Source organism: Panthera onca, chromosome A3 (assembly GCF_046562875.1).
Source record: "Panthera onca isolate mPanOnc1 chromosome A3, mPanOnc1 haplotype 2, whole genome shotgun sequence".
NCBI classification, from domain to species: domain Eukaryota; kingdom Metazoa; phylum Chordata; class Mammalia; order Carnivora; family Felidae; genus Panthera; species Panthera onca.
The window spans coordinates 89,947,936-89,959,510 of record NC_138341.1 but is presented as its reverse complement, the minus strand read 5'-3'; the positions used below and the strand labels follow the sequence as shown (position 1 = coordinate 89,959,510).

Here is an 11,575-nt window from a genome sequence, read left to right as displayed (position 1 = left end):
GTTGAGTTTGAGAATTTCTTTCTTTTTTTTTTAAAGTTTATTTATTTTGAGAGAGAGAGAGAGAGAGAGAGAGAGAGAGAGAGAGGCAGAGAGAGAGGGAGACAAAGAATCCCAAGCGGGCTCTGTGCAGATAGCACAGAGTTTGATGCAGGACTCAGTCTCACGAATTGTGAGATCATGATCTGAGCCAAAATCAAGACTTGGATGCTTAACAGACTGAGCCACCCAGGTGCCCCTGATAAGTTCTTTATAGAGTTTGAATACTAACCCCTTATCTGATATGTCATTTGCAAATATCTTCTCCCATTCCATTCTGTTGCCTTTTAGTTTTGTTGATTGTTTCCTTTGCTGTGCTGAAGCTTTTTATCTTTTTTTAAATAATTTTTTAAGTTTATTCATTTTTGAGAGGGGGGAGGGGCAGAGAGAGGGAGACGTAGAATCTGAATCAGGCTCCAGGCTCTGAGCTGTTAGCACAGAGGTCAATGCAGGGCTCGAACTCATAAACTGCGAGATCATGACCTGAGCCGAAGTCAGACACTTAACTGACTGAACCACCCAGGTGCCCCCCAGAAGCTTTTTATCTTGATGAAGTCCCAATAGTTCATTTTTGCTTTTGTTTCCCTTGCCTCTGAAGAGATGTCTAATAAGAAGTTGCTGTGGCTGAAGTCAAACAGGTTGCTGCCTCTTTCTCCTCTAGGATTTTGATGGTTTCCTGGTCTCACATTTAGGTCTTTCATCCATTTTGAGTTTATTTTGTGTATGGTGTAAGAAAGCGATCCAGTTTCATTCTTCTGTATATTGCTGTCTAGTTTTCCCAGCACCATTTGCTAAAGAGACTGTTTTTTTTTTTTTTCCACTGGATACTCTTTCCTGCTTTGCCTAAGATTAGTTGGCCATACACTTCAGCATTTCTGGGTTCTCTATTCTGTTCCGTTGAAACATATGTCTGTTTTTGTGCCAGTACCATACTGTCTTGATGATTACAACTTTGTAATACAGCTTGAAGTCCAGAATTGTGATTCCTCCAGGTTTGGTTTTCTTTTTCAGGATTTCTTTGGCCATTCAGGGTCTTTTCTGGTTGCATGTAATTTGGAGAATTGTTTGTTCTAGCTGTGTGTAACACCTCTTTTGCAACAAATATAAGACTTTGAATCTAATTATAGTTATAATCTGGAAGATTATATTTACTGTGGACCCAGGAATGTTGTATGCTAAAATGGCCACAATGTCACAGTATGGGGAATAAAATCAATGGTATTGTAATAGTGTTGTATGTTTTACGGTGACAGGTGGCAGCTACACTGATCTAAACAAAGTTGAATCACTTTGTTGTAAAACTTAAACTAATGTAACATTGTGTGTCAGCTATACTCAAAAATGCTTTTAAAAATCAATAAAATCAAAGGTATTAGAATTGATGGAATTGTAGCGTACTCAAAAATGTTTTTAAAAATAAAAAGTAAATGGACACAATGTAAGTTTGAAAAAAAAGATGTAGGATATATAGCCAGTGGGATATTATTTAGCCATAGAAAGAATGAAATCTTGCCATTTGTAATGACATGGGTGGAGCTAGAGAGTATAATGCTAAGCAAAATAAGTCAGTCAGAGAAAGACAAATACCATATAGTTCCAGTCATATGTGGAATTTAAGGGAAAAAAATGAGCAAAGGAGAGAGAGAGAGAGAGAGAGAGAGAGAGAGAGAGAGCGCAAGAAAGAGACCCTTAACTATACGGAAAAAACTTATGTTTAGCAGAGGGGAGATGGGTGGGGGAGATAGTTAAATAGGTGATGGAGATTAAGGAGCACATTTGTCATGATGAACACAGATTGATGTATGAAATTGTTGAACCACTATATTGTAGCTGAAACTAACATAACACTGTATGTTAAATAACCAAAATTCATATAAAAACTTTAAAAAATGCCAGACTGCTTTGTAAGATGATTTAAAAAATCCTGAACATATTCTGAGAGTGAGGTGATCCCCACAACCATCTGTAGAAGAACAACACAATGAGTCATTCACAGACAGCTTAGACATTAATGCAGGAGCTACAACCACCTAGGGTTTAGCCATTGCTGACTTGGAGTTCTGCTGTGAGATGTTATCATGGGAACTAGGTGGAGCTCTAAGGAACCTTGTCCATGCAAGGGCCTGACAAATGCGTGGTTCTTAGAAGAGAGATGCCTAGAATCAATCTATCTATCTATCTATCTATCTATCTATCTATCTATCTATCATCTATCTATCCATTCATTCTTGTAGGCTCTATGATGCCCAATATGGGGCTCAAAATCAATGACCCTGAGGTCAAGATTCACATACTTTACTGACTGAGCCAGACAGGTGCCCTAGAATCCGTTTTTTAATTTTAGCATTGTATATTCTCCGGAGAGCCTGGGAATTTCCCAAGGCATCAAGTCCTGTCCCTTTTGTTTAATAGTCTTTCTAACTATCTTTCTTCTTTCTGTATTTTAGTATAAGCAGCAAGGATAAGCTAGGCGACACTCCCAACACTTTCTGGAAATCTTAGCTAGATCACTCAATATTTCATCTCATTTTGAACTTTACACATTACTGTAGGTAGCAGAATTGCTAAACTTTTGACTGCATAGCAAAGATATCCTTTCCTCTAATGTGTAGTAAGATTATTCTATCCTGTCAGTCCTCAACTCACAGTATTAATGAATAGTCATGACATTTTAAGCTTTCACTAACACCTTTCTCAAAACCTAGCTTTCTTCGACTGCCTTATTTTTGTCATAACGTTCCACTTACAGGTACTAAAACTTATATTAATTATGTAATGCTACTTAATAATCTACCTCAGAATGTATCAACATAATAAACATTTATGGTCTCCCAGTTTTTATGGGACAGGAATCCCAGAGATTAGCTGTGTGACTCTGGCTCAGGGTCTCTCATGATGTGGTCAAGTCATCATCTGAAGTCTTGACAGGTGCTAGAGGATCTGCTTCCAAAGTGAGTGTTACTCATTTGTCCAGTACATTAGTGCTGGTTGAAAACAGGAGTCCTCAGTTCCTCATGGTCTTCTGCATAAATCTGCATGAGTGTCCTCACAATTTTGGTGCCAGGCATCCACCAGGGTTAGTGGTCCAAGAAAGATAGCAAGGAGAAAACTCCTGTGCCTTTTATGACCTATTCTCCAAAGTTGCATGTTATTGTGTGCTTTTTTCTATTTGCTAGATGCAAATCACTAAGTCCAGCTCACAGCAAAAGTACGGGAGTTAGGCTCTGCCTCTTGAGGAGATCATTAGGGAGTCTGTGGACCTATTTTAACCATCACAGCAACTCACCTTCTTTATTTCTCTACACTCAGGGATCACAGTCTTTTCTGCCTGTTTTCCAGTTTCTGAAAACATGTGTTCCATATATTTCATCACTTTTCTAATTGCTTATGATAGATGGGCTAGCCCAGTGCTGGTGATCACTTAGCCAGAATCAGAGGTCTCAGTACATTGAACTAGACCTTGTATGCAGTCTTTCTTCTCTTTGGCCTAAATTTCCTCCCCTTTAAAATGGAGATTTTGAGGTGTCTGGGTGGCTTAGTTGGAAGAGCATGCAGCTCTTGATCTCAGGTCATGAGTTCAAACTCCACATTGGGTATAGAAATTACTTACATAAATAAACAAATAAACTTAAAAAATAAAATGAAGATTTTTGAACAAAACCCCCCCAATATAACAGAAAGATGTTTTCCCTCTACTTCCATTTCTCACATGTCCAGTTGTTTAATTGTTTACCTTTGGAGTCACCTTAGATTTGAGAAGAGAATGTTGAGTAGGAACAATGGTCACTCCCAGACTGCCCCTTTATTGTACAAATAATCTAATATTTGTACAATATTGTACAATCATACAAATTGGGCTATTGCCTAGCACAGGCTGAGGCATTATAGGCGCAAACAGAAGTATAGAGGAGTATTCAGTATTGTTCTCTTTTCCTGTCTTGTACTATCTCTAGAGGGTGACCCCAAGGAATGTGAAAATATGGAAGAGAGCAGATAAGATTATAGTTCAGGGAAGATGGAGCTCCAGGAGGAGACAGACTACTCATTACTTACTATTAATGAAAATTGATTATGGCCCAGTGTCTCTATATTTCTTGCTTTGTGTGGTATATGCGACCATGTTTATGATTAATTAATTAATTAAAATTCAAGTTAGTTAATATACAATCTAGTATTGGTTTCAGGAGAAGAACCCAGTGATTCACCACTTGTTGGAGAACAAGAAGCCAGAGGCACTGTAAGAATGTCCTGAAGGAAAGGGATGGAGTAGCAAGGAACTGAAAGCCATTCTATTCCCTGGCGGAAGGTCACTGGGACTGCATGTTCTCTCCAGAAGGACATCATACCGGTGCCAGGCCTGGGATAAGAATGTTTTGTCTGGCGCCAAATGCACTCATGACCCAGCGTGGAATACACTGCAGGTGCATAACCTGTCAAGATGCCAAATGCTATGTTGTATGTTCTTGCCATTATCAAATTGCAAAAATAAAAGAGGCTTGAGCCAGGAGACCAGTGCTTTGGCTCCTGGAGAGTCTTAGCCCCCTGCTTGGTAATTCTTTTCATCACCACACCTGTAGGATCTGTCTCTTTTCAATTGTTTACATATAACACCCAGTGCTTATCCTTACAAGTGCCCTCTTTAATGCCTGTCACCTATTTAGCCCATCCCCCCACTACCTCCCCTCCAGCAACCCTCAATTTTTTTTCTGTATTTAAGAATCTCTTATGGTTTTCCTTCCTCTGTTTTTATCTTGTTTTTCCTTCCCTTCCCCTATATTCATCTGTTGTGTTTCTTAAATTCCACATATGAGTGAAATCATATGATATTTGTCTTTCTCTGACTGACTTATTTTGCTTAGCGTAATACACTCTAGTTCCATCCATGTTGTTGCAAATGGCAAGATTTCATTCTTTTTGATCACTGAGTAATATTCCATTGTATATATACCACAGATATATACCACATCTTTATCCATTCATCAGTCGATGGACATTTGGGCTCTTTCCATACTTTGGCTATTGTCAAAAGTGCTGCTATAAACATTGGGGTGCATGTGCCCCTTTGAATCAGTATATTTGGATCCTTTGGATAAATACCTAGTAGTGAAATTGTTGGGTCGTAGGGTAGTTCTATTTTTAATTTTTTGAGAAACCTCCATACTATTTTCTAGAGTAGCCTAACCAGTTTGCATTCCCACCAACACTGCAAAAGGGTTTCCATTTCTCTGCACCTTTTTGTCAACATCAGTTGTTTCCTGACTTGTTAACTTCAGCCATTGTGACAGGTGTGATGTTGTATCACATTGTGATATTGATTTGTATTTTCCTGACAATGAATGATTTTGGTAATCTTTACATGTGTGTTAGCCATCTGGATATCTTCTTTGGAAAAGTGTCTATTCATGTCTTCTGCTCATTTCTTCACTGGATTATTTGTTTTTTGGGTATTGAGTTTGATAAATTCTTTATAGATTTTGGATACTACCCCTTTATTTGATATGTTTGTTATTTGAAAATATCTTTTCCCATTCTGTTGGTTGTCTTCTAGTTTTGCTGATTGTTTCCTTCATTGTGCAGAAGTTTTTAATTTGGTGAAGTCTCAATAGTTCATTTTTTTAAAAAAAATATTTGGGTCTTAAAAATGTTTATTTATTTTGAGAGAGAGGGAGAGAGAAAGAATGAGCAGTGTAAGGGCGGGGGGGGTGGGGTGGGGACAGAGAATACCAAGCAAGCTTCATGCTGCCAGCACAGAGCTTGATGCGGGGCTTGAACTCACAAACCATAAGATCATGACATGAGCCAAAATCAAGAGTCGGATGTTTAACTGACTGAGTCACCCAGGCACCCCTCATTTTTGCTTTTATTTCACTTGTCTCTGGAGACATGTCTAGTAAGATGTTTCTGTGACTGAAGTCAAAGAGGTTGCTGCCTCTTTCTCCTCTAGGATTTTGATGGTTTCCTGCTCTCACATTTAGGTCTTTCATCCATTTTGAATTTATTTCTGTGCCTGGTATAAGAAGTCATCCCGTTTTATTTTTCTGCATGCCACTGTCCAGTTTTCCCAGCACCATTTGCTGGAGAGACTTTTTTCCATTGGGTACTCTTTCCTGTTTTGTCAAAGATTAGTTGGCCATACACTTTGGGTCTACTTCTGGGTTCTCTATTCTGTTCCATTGATCTATGTATCTGTTTTTGTGCCAATACCATACTGTCTTGATGATTACAGCTTTGTAGTACACCATGAAGTCTGAATTGTGATGCCTTCAGCTTTAGTTTTCTTTTTCAGGATTGCTTTGGCTTTTTAGGGTCTTTTCTGGTTACATAAAGATTTTATAATTGTTTTTTCCTAGCTCTGTGAAGAATGTTGGTGTTATTTTGATAGGGATTGCACTGAATGTGTAGATTACTTTGAGTAATAGAGACATTTTAACATTGTTCTCCCAACTCATGAACATGGGATGTTTTTCCATTTCATTGTGTCTTCTTCAATTTCTTTCATAAGCTTTCTATAGTTCTCAGCATACAGATCTTTTACCTCTTTGGTTATTTTTCCCCCCTAGGTTACTTATGGTTATGGTGCAATTGTAAAACGGATAGATTCCTTGATTTCTCTTTCTGCTGCTTCATTATTGGTGTATAGAAATGCAACCTATTTCAATACGTTGATTTTATATCCTGAAACTTTGATGAATTCATGTATCAGTCCTAAGCAGTTTTTTTGGCAGAGTCTTTTGGTTTTGCCACGTAGAATATCATGACATCTGCAAAGAGTGAAAGTTTGACTTTTTCTTTGTCAGTTTGTATGCCTTTTATTTCTTTTTGTTGTCTGATTGCTGAGGCTAGGACAGTGGTGAGAGTGGACTTCTCTGTCGTGTTTGTGAACTTAGGGGAAAGCTCTTGGTTTTTCCCCATTGAGGGTGATATTAGCTTCAGGCCTTTCATACATGGCTTTTATGATGTTGAGGTATATCCCCACTTTCTTGAGGGTTTTTATCAAGAAAGGATGCTGTATTTTGTCAAATACTTTGTATGGTTCTTATCCTTTCTTTTGTTATCAATTATCAATCACATTGATTGATTTGTGAATAGTGAACCAGCCCTACATCCCAGGAATTAATCTCACTTGATCATGGCGAATAATTGTTTTAATGTACTGTTGAATTCAATTTGCTAATATCTTGAGAATTTTTGCACTTAGCTTCATCAGGGATATTGGCCTCTAATTTTCCTTTTTAGTGGGGTCTTTGCATGGTTTTGGAATCAAGGTAATGCTGACTTTAGAGAATAAGTTTGGAAGTTTTCCTTTTATTTCTATTTTTTGGAAGAAGCCGTCTATCCCAGAACTCTTATTTGTTGGGAGATTTTTGATAACTGACTTAGTTTCTTTGCTGGTTATGGGCCTATTCACATTTTCTGTTTCTTTCTGTTTGAGTTTTGGTATTGTGTGAGTGTCTAGGAATTTGTCTATTTCTTCCAGATTGCCCAATTTATTGGCATATAATTGCTAATAATATTCTCTTATTATTGTTTCTATTTCTGCAGTGTTGGTTGTGGTCTCTCCTCTTTCATTCTTGATTTTATTTATTCGGGTCCTTTCCTTTTTCTTTTTGATCAATCTGACTAGGGGTTTATCAATTTTGTTCTTTGACAAAAAAACTGATTTCATTGATCTGTTCTACTTTTTTTAAATTTCACTATCATTGATTTCTGCTCTGGTCTTTATTATTTCCTATCTTCTGCTGGTTTTGTGCTTTCTTTGCTGTTCTTTTTCCAGCTCTTTTAGGTGTAAGATTAGGTTGTGTATTTGAGACCTATCTTTCTTTAGGAAGACTTGGATTGCTAGGTACTTCCCTCTTTTGACCACCTTTGCTGCATCCCAGAGGTTTTGGACTTTTGTGTTTTCATTTTCATTGGCTTCCATGTACTTTTTAATTTTCCTTTTTAATTTCTTGGTTAACCCATTCATTCTTTAGTAAGATGTTCTTTAATCTCCAAGTATTCATGGTCTTTACAAATTTTTTCTTGTGGTTGATTTTGAGTTTTATAGTGGTCTGAAAATATGCAAGATGTGATCTCAATCTTTTTATACTTATTGAAGGCTGATTTGTGACCCAGTATGTGATCTACTCTGGAGAATGTTCCATGTGCAGTCAAGAAATATGTATATTCTGCTTCTTTAGAATGAAATGTTCTAAATATATCTGTTAAATCCTTCTGGCCCAGTGTGTCATTCAAAGCCGTTGTTTCCTTGTTGATTTTCTGCTTATTGATATGTCCGTTGCTGTAAGGGGGATGTTGATGTCCCCTTCTCTTATGGTATTATTATCAAAGAGTTTCTTTATATCTATGATTAATTGATTTATATATTTGCTTGTTTTCCACATTTGTGCATAAATATTTATAATTGTTAGATATTCATAATTAAGGTGGATAGACCCCTTAATTATGATACAATGCCCTTCTTCATTTCTTGTTACAGTCTTTATTTTAAAATTATTTTGTCTAAGTATGGCTACTCCAGATTTCTCTTGAAGACCATTAACATGTTCCATCCCTTTACTTTAAATCTACAAGTTTCTTTAGGTCTAAAATGTGTCTCTTGTAAGCAGCATTTATATGGGGCTTGTTTTGTTATCCATTCTGAGCCCTATGTTTTTTGATTGGATCACTTAGTCCGTTTACATTTAGAGTGAGTACTGAAAGATATGAATTTGGTTCCAGTGTGTTGCCTGTGGAGTTGGTATTTCTTGTGATGTTCCCTGGTCCTTTGTATTGTTTGTTGCTTTTGGGTTTTTTTGTTTGTTTGTTTTGTTTTGTCTTTTGTCCACTCAAAGAATGCCCCTTAAAATTTCTTGCAGGACCTGTTTAGTGGTCACGAACCCCTTAAGTTCTTGTTTGTCTGGGAAAATCTTTATCCCTCCCCTCTATTTTGAATGACACCCTTGCTAGATAAAGAATTCTTGGCTGCATATTTTTCTGAATATATCCTGCCACCACTTTCTGGACTGCCAAGTTTCTGTGGATAGGTCTGATGCTGATCTGTCTTCCCTTATAGGTTAAGGATGTTTTTCCCTTCCTGCTTTCATAATTTCCTTGTCTGTGTATTTTGTGAGTTTGACTATCATATGCCATGGTGATGTTTGGTTTTTGTTGAATCTATTTGGAATTCTCTGTGGCTTTTGGATTTCGATGTCTGTGTCCTTCCCCAAATTAGGAAAGTTTTCTGGTATGATTTGCTCACATCAACCTTCTGCCCCTTTTTCTCTCTCTTCATCTTCTGGACTCCTAGGATTTGGATGTGAATCCTTTTTAATAAGTCAGAGTGTTCTCTAGGTCTTGTATCATGTTCTTTTGCCTTTGTTTCCTTCTTTTTTTCTGCTTCATTATTCTCCATAATTTTATCTTCTCTAGTTGCTGATTCACCGCTCTGCTTTGTCCATCCTACCTATCGTGGCATCCATTCAGGATTGCTTCTTAGTTATAGCATGTTTAATTTTGGCCTAACTAGATTGTATTTCTTTTATCTTGCACAATGGGATTCTCTGGTGTCTTCTATGCTTTTTTAACCCTAGCCAGTAGTCTCATTATATTGGTTCTAAATTCTAGTTCAGACATCTTACTTATCTGTGTTGATTAAGTCCCTGTCACTTCTTCCTATTCTTTCCTTGGGGTGAATTCCTTTATTTTGCCAGTTTGGAAGAGGATAAAAATTAATAAAATAAAAAAGAAATTAAAGAAATTAAAAATTAAATTAAAAAATTAAAAATTAAAAAAAAGAAATTAAGAAATTAAAAACAAAACAAAAAATCAAATAAAAAAAGATAGATCCCATGTGTGTTTCTGTCTGCTTGCTGAAAGAAGCTTGATAGGTGTGGTGATGCATTAAAGTTCTAAGAGGGAGGTGCTGGTGGCAGGACTGGATCTAGAAGAATCTTCTGCTGACCTTCAACTTTTCCTGGAAACGTGGACCATTCCCACCATAAGGGGACAAGCCATATGGCTGAACAACAGTACAACAGTGCCTTCTCACCACCACCACCTGACCACTTCAGCCCACTACTCTCATGGTGGGGGAATAGGCAACATGATGATGCCTATGACCTACTTTGGCTTTAAGAATGTGGAACTACTGTTTTCTGGTTGGTGGTCAATACAGCTTGAGAAATGGTGGGAGCTTTCTTGGCAGTGTTTTTACTAGCAATGTTCTATGAAGGACTCAAGATAGCCTGAGAAAGACTGCTGCATAAGTCACAAGTCAGCATCTGCTACAATTCCATGCCTGTACCAGGACCAAAAGGAGACATCCTTATGGGGACACACAGACTGTTGGGCAGCAGATGCTGAGCTTTCCTTGTCTCCTGCAAACAGTGCTGCATGTCATCCACGTGGTCATCAGCTACTTCCTCATGCTTATCTTCATGACCTACAATGGATACCTCTGCATTGCAGTAGCAGCAGGGGCCGGCACAGGATAACTTCTCTTCAGCTGGAAGAAGGCAATGGTGGTGGACATGATAGAGCATTGCCATTAATGTTAAACTCCATGGTGCAGCCTTATTGATTGCAGTGGGAAGTAGTTCAAGACTGAAAGACAGGATTCCTACTCCAATCTTCCCTTCTTGCTACTTATTTCCTTACACACACACGCGCGCACACAGACCTGCTCAATAGAAACTTAGCTTTTGGTCTCTGAGCTACGGTGATAACCTCCCTGGTTTTTTGTTTTTTTTTTCCTAATGACTTGAGACTTCCTCAGACAAGATTCCCTCAGAACTCTCCTCCCTCATCATCATCTTAGATCCAAGTTATATGTTCTTGTCCAAGCCAAGTAGCTTTCTATTCAAGGACTTGATAACCTACTTCATTTTTTAGTCTCCTGTTTTTATTTTGTTAACAGATAATATGTGAATTTGGTGGGTTTCTCCTGGGTTGGTGATGGAAAGAGATTCACTTCAGCTAGGATTGATGGGAGCTGAGGGAAATTCTTACCCAAATAAACCCAGAACCCAAACTTAACATTTGAGAGTGACTTCCCGTCTTTGGATTTGATAAGTGTGAGATACATTGTGCCTTTCCCTTGGTGTGATGTGTTGCACCAAAATCTTTGCAGTGTGCAGAAGGGTGGTTTGAGACTAAATACAGAGCTGGAGCTCACAGAAGTGTGCATTATTAGGGGGCTGACTCATTAACTTGTGTTCTTACTTAACATTTTGATTAGAATGAACTTGTCCAACAACAACAACAAAAGAGATGACAACCAATTTGAGAAAATAGAAATAGATATTTAAAAATAAAACCATTGATATTCTTAAAAAAAGAAAGAAGATTGACAGAATAGAGAAAAAAGGGAAAAGAAAGAAGAAGAAAAAGTAAGAAAAAATTTAAAAATTTCTTTCATAAAATAGAATAAAGAAAATGAAGTAGAATAAAAAATTTAAAAAAAATAAAAAAATTATTCTCCTTCAAGGAAAAAAGAAAAGAAAGAAAAAATAAAACAATTTAAGCAAAAACAGAAGCAAAGAAAATGAACAAATAAGTG

At 37.4% G+C, this 11,575-nt stretch overlaps 1 pseudogene; it reads left to right on the top strand.

Annotated features, from left to right (window-relative positions):
• Positions 1-1,225: 1,225 nt before the first annotated feature.
• On the top strand, positions 1,226-10,667 carry LOC132672132 (high affinity copper uptake protein 1 pseudogene; annotated as a pseudogene).
• The last annotated feature ends 908 nt before the right edge of the window (positions 10,668-11,575 follow it).